Source organism: Pezoporus flaviventris, unplaced genomic scaffold (genome assembly GCF_033815535.1).
Source record: "Pezoporus flaviventris isolate CSIRO_AGI_PZ_B2104156 unplaced genomic scaffold, CSIRO_AGI_Pfla_v1 ptg000010l, whole genome shotgun sequence".
Classification (NCBI taxonomy): domain Eukaryota; kingdom Metazoa; phylum Chordata; class Aves; order Psittaciformes; family Psittacidae; genus Pezoporus; species Pezoporus flaviventris.
Window position 1 is genome coordinate 2,008,037 of NW_026892558.1, and position 16,464 is coordinate 2,024,500.

General features: G+C 49.4%; 1 long non-coding RNA gene across 1 annotated transcript; it reads right to left on the minus strand.

The window, feature by feature from the left end:
- Nucleotides 1-13,805: 13,805 nt before the first annotated feature.
- Nucleotides 13,806-15,959, minus strand: LOC133267825 (uncharacterized). Its single transcript, XR_009742883.1, has 2 exons — nt 15,871-15,959; nt 13,806-14,171 (listed from the first exon to the last, which is right to left on the minus strand). It is a non-coding gene; the product is annotated as an uncharacterized LOC133267825 (long non-coding RNA).
- Between the last annotated feature and the right edge of the window lie 505 nt (nt 15,960-16,464).

Sequence of the window (16,464 nt, forward strand, 5' to 3'; positions counted from 1 at the left end):
AGCAGGGTTGGGGAAAAAAAAAAAGGTGGGATCCACTTTTGCATCAACTATCATTTTTTTAAATGATAGTGGCAATTTTAATCTGATCGTAATTCACCTCAGCTGGTTATCCATAACAAATCATAGGATCCCAGACTGGTTTGTGTGGGAAGGGACCTTAAAGCTCATCAAGCTCCAAACCCCTGCCACAGGCAGGGACACCTTCCACTAGAGCAGCTTGCTTTAAGCCCCTGTGTCCAACCTGGCCTTGAACACTGCCAGGGATGGGGCAGCCACAGCTTCTCTGGGCACCCTGTGCCAGCGCCTCAGCACCCTCACAGGGAAGAGCTTCTGCCTAAGAGCTCATCTCAGTCTCCCCTCTGGCAGGTTCAAGCCATTCCCCTTGGCCTGTCCCTACATCCCTTGTCCCAAACCCCTCTCCAGCATTCTTGCAGGCCCTCTTTGGAGAACACCAGCCTGTAATACTAATAATGTGAACACACTGGCATAAGTCACGTCTTGCTCCCAGTTGGGCACATCAGGTCCCATCAGGTGTATGGGGATTCTCCGTGCATCCTGCTCCCGCCCCAGCCTGTTCAAGGCATCCTTGGCCTGATCACGTTGCAAACTGCCGCCAGGTACTTGCCTCCATCCTTGCTGGAAGCAGGAGAGTGGCAGTGTTTGGGATAGGGGCTTCAGTTCAGGAGCCCACACAGGTGCTGAATCAGGGCACACAACTGAGATTATTTTGGGGGGAGAAATGACCCATCCCACAAAGCACAGTCTCTGCAGGAGCTGGGGTCATTCTCTAGTAGTTAGTGGTGGTGGGGGGGTTTTGGAGAGGGATGATAGCAGGGTGGCTAAAGGTAAAACCAGGGAATATGGTACATTGGATGGGTGCCAGGCAGCAGCATCTGGGACTCAGGAAAACGTCCCTTCTCACTCCAGCACTCCCACCCTTGAATGGGTTTGAAGCTCCATGACCATGCTGGTCATGGTGTACATTATTAACATGTCCTAGCAGGAAGAAAGTGCAGCTTTACAGTAACTGGGGACTTCTCTTCAGGAAATGGCTCCAGGTTCAAAGAGGAAAGTGGAGCTGCTGATCCTGTCTCCATGAGGGTGCATCTCTGCTCCATCCTGCCTCATGGGCATGCTGCACAGCTTGGCATCCTTCTTTTATCCCCGCTTCAGGCTTAATCCCATCACAGCTTAGTAAGGAGGGAAATTGTGAAATGAGAGGGTTTGTGCTTAAAAGAAAAAAAAGAGAGGAGTTGTGAAAAGCCGGGGATGGAGGCGGGAATGAAACATCCTCTTTCAAGGAAAAGATGCTGTGACTGCTGTTCTGGGTACCGTGCGCCAGGTAATGACACAAGATGACTCAGTGCTTGGGATATTAAATTGGCTCTTTATTAAAGCATGTGTTTAGGAAGGTAGCGAGGCGTCAGGCGAGTTCCTCCATCGCCTTCACAGGGGGAATTGAGGCAGGCTGCCTGGATCCTTGTGCTGCCAAGCACAAGGTGCTGGGATCCATGCAGGCAGACCTGTATCCTGCCTCAGCATCCTCACAGGGTTGCTCCCGGTAAAGCGCTCTGGGAAGATGTTAAGAATCTCCCAAGCTCTCTCCTAATTCAGTGGGAACTGGTGAATCTCTGCCAGTGGGAAATGTTCCAGCCTCAAGATTTGTGTCCCAGGAAAATAGCAAAAGATGGAAAGAGCAGCTGAGGACAGGGAGATACTTGAGAGCGCAAACTGCAACCAAAAAGATGCTCTGCCAAACTGCCCTTGTGCTGGCAATACCTTTAAAGATGGCTCAGCAATGATGGGAACCTGCTGCTTCAAAGGGGAAATGTAGAATATTAACAAAGTACCTTGCTCATAGCTGCAGTGTGCTGGTAGCTTGGTGCTCCCTCACTAGCTTGGAGCAAATCTTGGCTTCAGAGAGTGTAGCTGAAGGCAAAATTCAACATACTGTGTTCTGCTCAAGTTACACATCCCCTGTGTGGAAAGTTTCGTTATACACACAGATAGGTACTGAAAAAATAAACTAAAGAAAGAGAGAAATCCTTTGTTCTTCCCAAAGTACTTCTGGTACTTGGGTGGGAGATTGGCAATATCTCCAAGGATGGAGACACAGTGGTGCCTTCAGCAGGATTCTAAGAAGTGATCTGCAAAATGTCACCATGACCGTCGAGTGCTTGGGTGCTTCATCAGAGACTTCTGCAGGAAAAGAACCCTTAAAAGAAGCTGGGTAAATGATCTTCCTGCTAGATTCAGAGAGATCATTATTCTGGCCAGGCTGCAGTTGAGTTGAAAGCAAATAGACCTCCTTTAAAAAGCCAAATAATAGCTCTACTGTAGAAGCAAGGACTGGAGACAGACAAGGTCTTTATTTCTGTCCCGACAGAGCCTGAACAAGCGGCTCTACCCTCCTTCCTGAGCACGAAGACGTCTGTCAGTGCTTGGGGGCCTGGTGGCATTGGATGTGGGGTTCCAGTGATTTCTCCTCCACCAGATCTGATAGGTGAGATAGCCTGAATACAAAGCTGGAGAGAAAATGAGGTGATGGGATACGAATGTGGCCAGGTAGGTTGCATATGGCGAAAGAGGCAGCACAAAGCTTCTTGTATCTATATATATGTGAATTAAACTTCAGAGCAGAGTACCGATGGGTGAAGCAATGCTTTGCTATGGCAAGAGGAGAAGCTGGTTTTGAAATGCTGATCATTCAAGTTCCTCCCCCCACTTCTCAGTTATTTTTAGAAGGGCACTTGTATTCAACGCAGTGATCGGTGCCAAGGCTGTTTTCAAGTCAAGGCTAAATTCATGGTATTCAGCACAGGTCTGAAGAGTGATGGGTCTGCAGATGGGGTGAAATCCAGCCCTGACGCCACTCTCCGTACTACAGATGAGAAGCTGCAAATCAGAAAATTTGGATTTTCTCCTTGACTTCCCACATCGCTTAAAATAATAACCCTAATTTCCTGTATTTCACATAACTCAGCTGACTAATGAGGCTACCTGGACATAATTCATTACTCTCCTCCCCTGATTTAATTCACAGCTATATCTTTGGGTTAAAGAGATCTTACAAATGCAAAGTATGATTAGCCAGGTAAGAACAAATTACCAGTTTAAAGGATTGCCACTATTCCAGCTGCAAGGAAGCGCATGGGCATTTGCAAAGGTCAGGCTGCTGAGGAGGCTGAGATGAGGGCTGGCAGAGATGGGTGATGAAAGATCTCCTTGCACACCAGGCAAGGTGGGTCCTGTCTGATTCCTCCGCAGGCTGACAAAAAGCATCTCTGACAGGGACATCAATAACTCGGTCTGTGCTGGAGAATGAATTCAAATTAACCACTGACCATGCGCATTTTGCAGAGGCACAGCTGGCCGGGAAGTATTCCAGTAACCCAGAAATATTTCTTTCTTCCTCTGGCTGCAAATGGGATTTTTTCCATAATCCCTTATGGTGGGTATTAATTGCATCAGAGGATTGTGATGCTGCTTATGGGTGCAGCGGGAGGGAATTGCTAATCAGTGCAGTGGGAGAAGCAAGGGAATTTCACTGGCATTAGGGTGAAGGGTGTGGAAAATCCAGGGCGCTGGATGGGGGTGACAGCAAGGCACTCTTCCTGTTTGACTCTCCAGGGGGGTTTTTATGTGGCCTTTCAATACTTAAAGGGAGCTTAGAGGAAGGATGGGGACAGAGTTTTAGTTGGACCTGTAGCAATGGGACAAGAGGAATGGCTTTAACCTGCCAGAGGGGAGGCTGAGATGAGCTCTTAGGCAGAAGCTCTTCCCTGTGAGGGTGCTGAGGCGCTGGCACAGGGTGCCCAGAGAAGCTGTGGCTGCCCCATCCCTGGCAGTGGTCAAGCACAGGTTGGACACAGGGGTTTGGAGCAAGCTGCTCTAGTGGAAGGTGTCCCTGCCCGTGGCAGGGGGTGGAGCTGGAGGAGCTTTAAGGTCCCTTCAACCCAAACCAGTCTGGGATTCTATAACTTGGCCATTCCATCACTTTCAAAACTTTCATCACACATCTATATTATATTCTGTACACAGAGGTTTACTGACACAGTTGACTTTTAAGCAGTCTATAGCCCAAAAAAACTACTTGAAATGAAGTATTCGCAAGAAGGAGGCTAAAACTTCGGAGGAAGGCCATGCTGGAGCACTAGCACTCTGGTCCTGGGTACACTGCTCATTAGAAACAAGGCTGAAAAGAGCAGGCTGGGCATCACACTGATCTGTGATGGCTGCATGTTATGAGCTGGCTCTGCCCAGAACAAATTGCTAGTTTAAAGGATTGCCACTGTTCTAACCCAAGGGAAGAACATGGGCATTTGCAAAGGTTCCTTCTCTAGCCCAACCCTTGGCTAGAGAGGGGTAGCAGGCAGCATGATTCCATGGGCTTGGGTTTGGATAACGCAGGCTCTGCCACTGATGATGATAGACGAAAGCCTTCAATTCTTGTCTTCAGTTTCCCTCCTCTGAAACAGGCACAGCTCTGCTTATCCTCTTGATAATGTACTCAGCTTTCACCAGGTGTAAATCACCACCACTGCTTGTGGAGCAGCCCCGGGTTAGTAAGGACTGAGAAGGAGTCTTTGATCTCTCTGGTCCTCAGGACGAAGTCCTTGCAGAAAATCTTCCTCTTGGGGACAGTGAGAAGCGTCTCGGTTACAGTCCTGTGCCTCATCTCCTTCAGGATGGTGGCAGCTTCTTTGCTTGACCTTTGGTTACTCCAGGATCTGGTGGGCAAGAGCACGAAGCCCACCAAGGAGTCTTTCACCATATGCCTGCTCACACCAGAAGCCCAGCACCTTGCTTCTCCTGCTCCTGGGAGCCCACATCCTGTGCACTCACCTTCCTGCACCCTCTGTTACCTCCAACACATCTTTTAATGATGCCTTTCCTGTCCCTGACTCACCTGCAGATAACGCAGATCCTCCTTTTCCCCCCAAATCCTATCTCATCTCCACCAGCACAACCACCACAAACAGGACGGAGGGTTGGCAGCAAACAGCACTCCAGCACCCAGCAAACATGGGGGAGATTGGAAAATACATGTATTTTTTATCAGATTAGTTTATGCATTACTGCAACAGAGAAACGATCAGGGTCACTCAGACTCCATTCTTTCAAGGGGGAGGACTGACACACCAAGGAGATAGAATCTCAGAATCACAGAACAGTTTGGGTTGGAAAGGACCTTAAGATCACCCAGTTCCAACCGCCCTGCCATGAGCAGGGACACCTCACACTTAACCATCTCACCCAAGGCCTCGTCCAGCCTGGTCTTGAACGCTGCCAGGGATGGAGCATTCACAACCTCCCTGGGCAACCCATTCCAGTGCCTCACCACCCTAACAGGAAAGAATGAGATGTGATGTTCCAGAGCGCCCGAGTCTTTCACCCTCTTTTTCCCACTGGGCATCTCTACACTGTGAAATGATAGCACTTTAACCATGTAATAAAACCTCACTGAACAAGGCAACTTGTGGTTTGCACATATCAGCAGGCCAGGGTGTGCCATGACAAGAGCCCAGGATTTATCCTTGGTCAGCTCATAAAACAAACAAGCTTATCTTCACATGGGCTTTGCTTCTTATCATACTGCTTTGGTAAAAATACACCTGGCTGAAGTCCTCCCTCCCTTCCCTCAGCTGCCAAGGGCTCGTAGTTTAGACCACTTTGCCTTCCCAGTAAGGTGACTGGGGAGGAAAGGGAGATGGTTTCATTCCCTGCTTGCTGCAGAAGATGTTAGGAGAAAAGGGCATGGCACGCTCCTGCTTTTGATAGGGGAAAAAGGAGATAATGGTATCAAACCACAAGCACACCAGTCGTATAGTAGATATTTTATCACTCTGTGGCCTTCAGGAATCAGAGCGGGGCAGATTTATAGTAACTGTGCTAGGACAGGAATATATCATGGTACAGATAACCTCTTATATACACACAGGATAGCATTTACACATGAGATAGAAATTTGCAGCTGTGGAATAAACAGCATGAAGGTACCTACTGACCTGCTCAACTAAAGTTAGTTATCCCCCCCGGCACAAACACTGGTTAATGATTTAGCTGTTTCAGAGCAAAAGTTCTATTTATGTTCCCCAGAATACACAGTTCAGTCTGAAATGGCTTTAAACCTGCCAGAGGGGAGACTGAGATGAGCTCTTAGGCAGAAGCTCTTCCCTGTGAGGGTGCTGAGGCGCTGGCACAGGGTGCCCAGAGAAGCTGTGGCTGCCCCATCCCTGGCAGTGTTCAAGGCCAGGTTGGACACAGGGGCTTGGAGCAAGCTGCTCCAGTGGAAGGTGTCCCTGCCCGTGGCAGGGGTTTGGAGCTGGATGGGCTTTAAGGTCCCTTCCAACCCAACCCAGTCTGGGATTCTGTCATTCTATGAAATAACAGAAATAACCAAAGATCTTTTCACCCAGGTCCAACCAACACTTTCCTACCCCATGAGCTGGAGTGTGTCCTGCAGCTCAGGGCATTGAAGGACCAGAGAGGCTGGGGGAACTTCCTGCCTCCCCACCAGCCCTGGGTGCTGCTGTCCATCCAGCCCTTCCAGTGGCCTAGCATCACCCTGACATCAGGCTGACTGGCACATTTGAATTTGTTTTCCAAGCAGAGCAACACTCCTTAGTTAACATCTTCCTTCCCCCCCCCTCTTGGCATCCCTCTCTGCTCTCACCAGAGATACCGTACCTGTCACCTTTCTTTTTTCCTAGCTCTTCCCCCAAAAGCCTCATTTGACCCCCACACCATTACTAACTTGTAGAAGGGCAATAGGGGCCATTACAAAGCAGTTCATGGGGCTCCATGCACCTCCAGGGGGGTGAGTAGCTTTTGCCCCAGAGCCTCAGCAGTTCTTAAACACATCCTACTGCACACTGGATATTTGGTTTAGCTAAATCAGGTTGTTTAACTTGAATCTCCTCAAACCAGGCCGTTGTGCTGACTAGAGGAGACAAGAGGAGCTCTGTGCCTGGAGCACGTCTGCCAGGATGCTGGGGTGGGACTTCCCAATGAGAATCATCAGGAGCCTTCACCTCTTGATACTCCTTCTACATCTCTCTCCCCCCATTAGTCGATGGCAGTATATGAGACTCAGATTCCTGATGACAAATCCATCAACACCAAGGCTTTCACATCCTTGACATTCATGCCCAAGGAGGATGGACACGTTCCTTCTCCCCTCTCCTGCCTCCCCCTCCATGACCAGCACATCTGAGTTGCCTATTTCTTAGGTTTCTGATAAGAAAAAGACAGCTGAAGGACCATTGGCATGAGCTGCAAATCAAATCATATCCATGGCTGTCCTTAGCGACTCACACAGTCGCTATGTATGGTTTTGGGTTTCCCAGCTTAAGCAAGAAGCCAGTTCCTATTTGCAGGGATGGGACATGTTTCTGCAGGACATCCCTCATGGTGTGTGCACCCTGGTTTGTTACAGGATTTCATATTGCACATGCTTTTTCCTAAAAATCCTATGAAAATGAGTCAAACTTTTCCAGAGCTCTGGCTGTTAAATAAACTTGCTTTTCTAATATGTCACTATAGCATGATGGTGCTCTAATCCAGCTGGGAACCCACACAGGGATGGTCTCACAGCACTCTGGCTTTCCTGTGTACCAGGACTCCACCATTCTCCCCAGGGATGGGACACAAGAAGATGTTTTCCTGTATTTCCTCCCTACATAGAGTGTGGACATTTCCTTTGTTTCAGAAGGAACAGTGAAATCTGGGAAGATGCTGAGTCCATCTCTCTTAGCTTTGCTCATATGAATAAATACTAGCAGGTCTTTGGAGCTAGACCAAGGAAGAACAGGCACAGCCCTTCTGTCAGCAGTTATTCCAGTGTCCCCTCTTCTACTGCTAAAATAAGATGTTTAATTCAACTTAATTTTGAAATTAGCCTAATTAAAAAGGGCCAGCAACACAATTCAGTGCACTCCACAGAGAGAAAGTGGTAGCTTGAAAGGGAAGTAATAATGAAAGACCTGCTTTTGGATTCCAGATAATATAATTTCCAGCAGATAATGTTTAATTCCTGTATAACAAACCCATGTTCTCCAGCTGGGCTTTGTTCACATGGGCTGAAGTGCAGACGGTTCTAGCAATAGTAGACTGAAACCTTTGATAGCATCTTTTGGGTCCTGGTGCTGAGAAAAAACTTACTGACTAGAGGTCCATGGCATTTGGTCTAGCTTACTTGCAAGGCATTTGTAGCCATTTGGGGAAGCAGAGTATTGCAAAGTCAAGGGCCCCAAGATCCTCAGCATCTTCTGTAAAGCCATGAGATTTTGGGGTTTAATATAGTTCAATTGGAAAGGGCCTACAACAGTTACCTAGTCCAACTTCACTCTTGCCCAAGTTCTGATCATTTATAAAGCACTTTTGCCGATGACACCGAGCTGTGTGGTTCAGTTGATACCCTGGAGGGAAGGAATGCCATCCAGAGGGACCTTGACACGCTTGTGAGGTGGGCTGATGCCAACCTCATGAAGTTTAACCAGGACAAGTGCAAGGTCCTACACCTGGGTTGGAGCAATCCCAGGCACAGCTACAGGTTGGGCAGAGAAGAGATTCAGAGCAGCCCAAGGAGAAGGACTTGGGGGTGTTGGTTGATGAGAAAATGAACATGGGCTGGCTTCAGTGTACGCATCAAAAGGAGCGTGACCAGCAGGGCGAAGGAGGTGATCCTGCCCCTCTACTCTGCTCTTGTGAGACCTCACCTGGAGCATTGTGTGCAGTTCTGGTGTCCTCAACATAAAAAGGACATGGAACTGTTGGAACAAGTCCCGAGAAGGGCCACAAGGATGATCAGGGGACTGGAGCACCTCCTGTATGAAGACAGGCTTAGAAAGTTGGGGCTGTTCAGCCTGGAGAAGAGAAGGCTGCGTGGAGACCTCATAGCAGCTTTCCAGTATCTGAAGGGGGCCTATAGGGATGCTGGGGAGGGACTCTTCATTAGGGACTGTAGTGACAGGACAAGGGGTAACGGGTTAAAACTTAAACAGGGGAAGTTTAGGTTGGATATAAGGAGGAAATTCTTTCCTGTGAGGGTGGTTTGGCACTGGAATGGGTTGCCCAGGGAAGTTGTGAATGCTCCATCCCTGGCAGTGTTCAAGGCCAGGTTGGACGAGGCCTTGGGTGATATGGTTTAGCGTGAGATGTCCCTGCCCACGGCAGGGGGTTTGGAACTGGGTGATCTTAAGGTCCTTTCCAACCCTAACTATTCTATGATTCTGTGATTCTACTTAGCTATCTCACTAGGTAAAAGCCTTCCTTAATGATACATTTGAATTCTTGATGATGTATTTGAATCATTTTTGAATTCTAGCAAGTTGTAAGGAAAGGCACTACGTATCACTAGGGTCATGCTACGAGTCATGGGAGATCAAGGTGATGGGAGATGATTTTCTCCAGTTCTAAAGAAAAACCCCAACCTGGACACCTCCCCCAAGTGACAGATTCTCTTAGGAGGGATTAGACTTCAGAAAGGGCTGAACTTTGCTACAAAGATAGCCCTGAATTAATCTCCTTCTATGTGTTCTCTCCAGGACACAGTGACTGTAATTGACAAGAAACTCAGGGATGCATGGCAGGACATGAAAGATAGACAAATCTAGTTGCAAGCATTTAACAGCAAAGGTAATTAAGGGTGTGGGACCTGCAATCTTTAATCAAAGTTGTTTCTTTTTGTGTGTGTGCATTTAATAGAGGCTTATAAAATAGTGTGCTAGGGCTTAAAGAAACCGGTGGATATTGTATGGGGATTAATGGGTGAGGTCCTTTGGGCTGCGTAAGAGAGGGCATCAGAGGAGACGGTGCCTGCTGGCCTTGAGCTCAGCAAGTCTGCTCCTGCTCACCTTGGGAAACATCCACATGCAGACATCACCTTGGAAATCCCGGATGAATTATTTGGGTTGTTTGCTTGGATGCAAAGAGAAGAGTTAAACCTTGTGGCATCCCTGGCTGTGACGAGGCTATGACCACCCTGTGAGGGCACCATCCAACCAAGGGCACCAGGGAGGAAATGCACGAAGGAAAATATCTGTAGAAACAAAGAGTTTTGTTTTTTAATAGATTTGAGTTTGTGTGAGTTAAAACAGGCTCTTTGCAAAGGATTTATCCATCAACCAGATCTCAGGCACTGGTAGCACCAACATCTCTGCAAGCCTAAAGATCAGGTAACATATCTGATAGCCCCAAGTAGCTAAGATACTTCCAACATACATAAGGTTTCTGTTTCCCATCTTCAGCCTGAAACTATTGTTCATTCATGCTTTTGCTTTCTTCTGCCTGACTCCCGTGGAGTCACAGGGTTTGGAAGAGGTGTTGATAAGCCATATCTATGTAAAATAGAATATGCTCTTCTCCATAAGAGTGTATCTTCCCCTAATATATGGGAATATATTAATTCCCCATAATAATGGGAATATGTAATTCCTAATAATATATGGGAATTGCAGGGGGATATCTCAGAGCAGCAAAGTGTCACTGGGGGCCCAATACCTTTACCAAGGACCAGACTGGGGAGGTCCTTTGTGTCTCACTGGACTCATTAACTCAAGCACGTCCTACGTACCCACAGCCCCATCCTTCGCCATCCCCTTCCGACATCTTCAACATCACAACTCGTTGGAGCCAGGAGCAGGGAAGTGACTGCCTCTCCTGCCCCAGCAGCACCACATCTCACAACGCATCCAGCAGCAGCTCCAGCTTTGAACCTGGTGCAGACAAAGCAGGAACCAGCCTTTGAAACTGCTGCCTTGGGCTCCTGGGTTGCAGTTCATGGCAGGTGAAATGTGGCAGCAAAGTTTACATAAACGTAGTCAACCAGAGCTAGATTTCTGCCTCTGAGACATTGACTGTTGCAGCTGATGTTTTGTTGGTTTCTCTAGGCTTTGTGCAGAAGTCGGTCACATGAGGAACAAATTATAGGAGTACCTGTGACCATGAAAGGAATAGGTTCTCACTACCATCACCCTGATCAACAGTAAAACTATTTCCAGCCCTTTTCCCACATCGTTGTGGCAAACCCTGCACCAATCTGACTTGGGTACTGAACAAGCACTGAGAAAAAAGGTGTTGTTGTTGTTCCTCCGCAGTTCTAGTGCACATCTTGTCCCAGCTTTGGACGTTTATGGCTCATGAGATGGGGATGTTTGCTGACATTGTTCATCTTCTCACCTGAGAACACCCAGGTAGAAACACAATTCCTGGTGTGTTCACCTGGACATTCAGAAAACTGACTTGGAGCCATAGTTCTGTATGAATGCTGCTGAAACACACAATTTCATAGAATCCCAGACTAGTTTGGGTTGGAAGGGACCTTAAAGCTCATCCAGCTCCAAACCCTGCCACCGGCAGGGACCCCTTCCACTAGAGCAGCTTGCTCCAAGCCCCTGTGTCCAACCTGGCCTTGAACACTGCCAGGGATGGGGCAGCCACAGCTTCTCTGGGCACCCTGTGCCAGCGCCTCAGCACCCTCACAGGGAAGAGCTTCTGCCTAAGAGCTCATCTCAGTCTCCCCTCGGGCAGGTTAAAGCCATTCCCCTTGGCCTGTCCCTACAGGCCCTTGTCCCAAGCCCCTCTCCAGCTTTCCTGCAGCCCCTTCAGGCACTGGAGCTGCTCTCAGGTCTCCCCTTCAGGAGCCTTCTCTTCTCCAGGCTGCCCCAGCCCAGCTCTCTCAGCCTGGCTCCAGAGCAGAGCTGCTCCAGCCCTCGCAGCATCTCCATGGCCTCCTCTGGCCTCGCTCCAACAGCTCCACGTCCCTCTTGTGCTGCTGCCCCAGAGCTGGATCAGGACTGCAGGGGGGGTCTCCCCAGAGTGCAGCAGAGGAGAATCACCACCATTTATCTTAGACCATTACATCATATCTCTTAGAGACCCTCACCCTCAGCATCCATAGCCATGCTATAACATGGAATACCACATCACTGCCTGATACCCTTTTCTCACACAGATGTTGTTGCCATCACTCCCATCTTCTGTCTGGTTGAAGTCATCAGCAGTGGTGAGATGTGGAGTTGACATGAGGACATTTTTCTTTCACATTTGGGAGAGCAGGGAGAGAAATTACAGTTTGGAGGGGAAAAAAAAAGGTTTCTTCTGTATTTAAACCTTTTTGGTAGACCCCCCTTTACTGAGTTGCTCTTTGGTTCAGCACATTCCCAAATATTCCTCTGTCTGCAGAACTGCTGTGCCAGTGTGAGTCTTGGGACGCTGGTTTCTATCCCGGATGGCATCAGCATCACAAATAGAAATTTTAGAAATAGAAATATAAAATATAAATTACTTAATTGCCCAAACATTGCTGGCTTATGCCAGCTGAGACACCCTCAGTCATCTGCATGGGCACATGGGTGACACAGGACCTCCAGCAGCCATCCAGTAGAGCATCTCTGGTGGAGCTGGATACTTGCATCCTTGCAGTTCAACCAGCTCCAAAATACCTCAGTTTGTAAACCAAATCAGATAGTACAGGCCCAAAACAGCAACACCATTAACTGAGGAAACATTGGGAAGTCCTACTCGGCCTGCACTGAGGTGTGTGCTTTCTGTCTCCACCCTTATCTATTGCAGCCCCCCTGGTTTTCCTCCTACCTCTACTGCTCTTCCTTCCTGCACGCAGCAAAGGAGGGAGCAAAGATGTCTCAGTGCTGAAGGTCCCAGCTCCATCCCTGCACAGCACAGCTTTGGGCAGGGCAATAAACCCTCCTTAGGCAATGCCACAGCTCTAATTTAGGTGTCTTAAATCCACTCAGGGGTTGGTGGACAGGAGCTATCTCCTCCTTTGGTAGGAACAAGCCACTCCCTGTGGAGATCCTGGAGACAGTGAGATGCCTGTGAAGCTCCTCTGTTGTTTGCTCCCTCCCCCTTTGACCTTGTTAGGCTTTAGGATTTGAGACACACTAAGTCAGCTGAATCCTTTCACATCCCAAATGCCCGGACCCCCTGACTATGTTAACAGCAGCACTATTGCACATTTGTTTCCAAATGCTTTACAGTCACATCAAGGCCAAAGCCCTGGGTTTGTTGTTTACCTATAAGTTAGGGGAATAGAAAATCAGGGAAGGGAAATAGAAAGAAACAAGGAGTGTGACCAGCAGGTCGAAGGAGGTGATCCTGCCCTTCTACGCTGCTCTTGTGAGACCTCACTTGGAGCATTGTGTGCGGTTCTGGTGTCCCCAACATAAAAAGGACAAGGAACTATTGGAACAAGTCCAGAGGAGGCCAGGAGGATGATCAGGGGACTGGAGCACCTCCTGTATGAAGACAGGCTGAGGAAGTTGGGGCTGTTCAGCCTGGAGAAGAGAAGGCTGCATGGAGACCTCATAGCAGCCTTCCAGTATCTGAAGGGGGCCTATAGGGATGCTGGGGAGGGACTCTTCATTAGGGACTGTAGTGACAGGACAAGGGGTAACGGGTTAAAACTGAAACACGGGAAGTTTAGGTTGGATATCAGGAAGAAGTTCTTTCCTGTGAGGGTGGTTTGGCACTGGAATGGGTTGCCCAGGGAGGTTGTGACTGCTCCATCCCTGTCAGTGTTCAAGGCCAGGTTGGACAGAGCCTTGGGTGACATGGTTTAGTGTCCCTGAGCATGGCAGGGGGGTTGGAACTAGATGATCTTATGGTCCTTTCCAACCCTAACTATTCTATGATTCTATGATTCTAATATTCAGTTCTTAACAGCAAGTACTTGAGAGCGGGGAAAAACATTCTTATTTGGAATTAGAAGTCCATGCTTCTCTGTGAGTCTGTCCTTGAATAGAAATGGCATAAAAAATGCAATTAAATGTAGAATTAATATATCTATATATGAAATAATTCTTAATGGATATGCTAGATATAAGAAAGCAAACTCATATCTTCATGAGAGGTTGCCATTGACTACTGCGCTGAATTGAACGCTCTCTTCTTTGAATGATCTTGAATGATCACATATCTCGGGAGTTCAGAACAAGCAGATCTCATGCTCGTCCCTCTCAGTCTTGAATTAAAAACTAATGTCATGCTTCCCTGGCTTTTCAGCTCTCAAATTGCTTCCTGCTGACGGCAGGAACATGTTCTCTCTGTCGGCTAAAGAAGCCACTGCTGTCAGGCCTGGGTGCTTCAAACCCTGGGGCTGAGCCAACTCAGGTCCATCCTTATGCACCAGTGTCTGCAGCAAACAAACTCTGCTGTCACAACAGACACAATTAAAGCCTGACAAATTACATTAAGCTAAATACTCAGCTCCCATTGAAATAGCTTTGTTTTAGGAATGATCCCTGCATGCTACTTAAACCAAAACATCTCCTATTTAACACTCAACACACCTGTATTTAGAGTGTTCTTTTGCCATCCCAGTTCAGAATGTTATCCTGAAGTCAGGGTGCTGTTTGCTTCATCTGCATATAACAGTTAAACCCATGGGGTTGCACCTGTCCCATGTTTGCAGCACGGAACCAAAAGTGTGTCCCCATCTCCACCCATCCCTTCTTCCTTGCACCATTTGGTGCCCCCTCTGGAGACCAATACTTCCCTCTTGGCTTCCCCAGTGCGCATCATTTTACAAGGGCCAGTAGGAGCAGGAGAGGGGAATGGCTTTAACCTGCCAGAGGGGAGACCGAGATGAGCTCTTAGGCAGAAGCTCTTTGCTGTGAGGGTGCTGAGGCGCTGGCACAGGGTGCCCAGAGAAGCTGTGGCTGCCCCATCCCTGGCAGTGTTCAAGGCCAGGTTGGACACAGGGGCTTGGAGCAAGCTGCTCTAGTGGAAGGGGTCCTTGCCTGTAGCAGGGGTTGGAGCTGGATGAGCTTTAAGGTCCCTTCCAACACAAACCATTCTGTGAGTCTATGATTCTATGAAAGACCAGAAAAGCAGCTGTTGTATCGGTGTACTTGGTATTTGTACCCTCTGAGCAGGGCCTTTGGGTACCTTGGTGCGCACATGCAGCCAGGCACCTCATGGGCATCATCAAGTCTTCAGCACCACACCACAAACCCATCTCTGTGCCCTGCACCAGTTGTTCCACCTCCTGTCTTTACAAATAGTTGGAAATGGGCTTGCCTCTGGTGCTTCTGCAGCCTGGGGCACCTCCACCTCCCTGCTCCTGCGTCTAAGCAGCCCCTTCCCATCCTAATGCTCCCCATCCTGGTGCTCCTGCACCTCTGTTATCACCCTCTCCTGTTCCTGCATCCCAGTGTGCTTGCATCCCAGTACCTTCACCCATCCTGGTGCTCACCCATTCTGGTACCCACCCCATTGTGGTGCTCCCCATCCCAGTATAATCCCCTTCTCCCCATCTGAGTCTTCCTGTATCCCAGTGCTCCTCAGCCTGGCACCTCCACCTAGGCACCTCAATCCCAGTATCCCTCCTGTCCTGATACCCCTCCCATCCTTGTGTTCCCCAACCCAGGACCCTATCCTGGTACCCCTCCTATCCCGGTGTTTCCCATCCCAGTACCCCTCCCATCCTATACAACATCCCACCTCCCTGATCCTGATATCCCATATCCTGGCATTCCCCATCCCAGTACCTCTGGCGTTCCCCATCCCGGTACCTCTCCCATTCTTGTACCCCTACCTTCCCCCTCGATCCCCATATCCCAAATCTCGGTGCTCCTCAGCCCAGCATGTCCATCCCAGTACCTCCATTGTGGTATATCTCCATCCTGGTACCCCCATCCGGTACTCATCCTATCCCAGTGCTGCCCATCTTGGTACCCCTCCTATCCTGACACAACATCCCCACCTCCCCTGATCCCGTTACCTTACATCCGGTGTTCCCCATCCCAGTACCCTTCCTATTCTTGTACCCTCTCCTTCCCCCTCGATCCCGATATGTCCTTTATCCCGGTATCCCACTTCCCTATACCCCACATCCCGATATCCCACCGTTCCCTCCATCCCGGTGTCTCCCAGCTCCCCGGTACCGGTGGGCGGTGACGCTGCGGCTCCCCCTGGTGGCGGCGACTGCGCACTGCCGAGACCCTCCCTCCCCACCCCGCCCGCCCCAGCGTGACCCCGGCAGTGACACAGGGGACACGGCACCTCATGGGTACCCACCGCGTTATCCGGGTGCCCGTGGGCCCTGGGGCTCAGCCGCGCTCCTGCTGTCAAACTGTGGCATCTTGGAGCTGTTTGTGTTGGAAGGGACCTCAAAGCTCCTCCAGCTCCAATCCCTGCCACGGGCAGGGACCCCTTCCACTGGAGCAGCTTGCTCCAAGCCCCTGTGTCCAACCTGGCCTTGAACACTGCCAGGGATGGGGCAGCCACAGCTTCTCTGGGCACCCTCTGCCAGCGCCTCAGCACCCTCACAGCAAAGAGCTTCTGCCTAAGAGCTCATCTCAGTCTCCCCTCTGGCAGGTTCAAGCCATTCCCCTTGGCCTGTTCCTACATCCCTTGTCCCAAGCCCCTCTCCAGCTTTCCTGCAGCCCCTTCAGGCACTGGAGCTGCTCTCAGGTCTCCCCTTCAGGAGCCTTCTCTTCT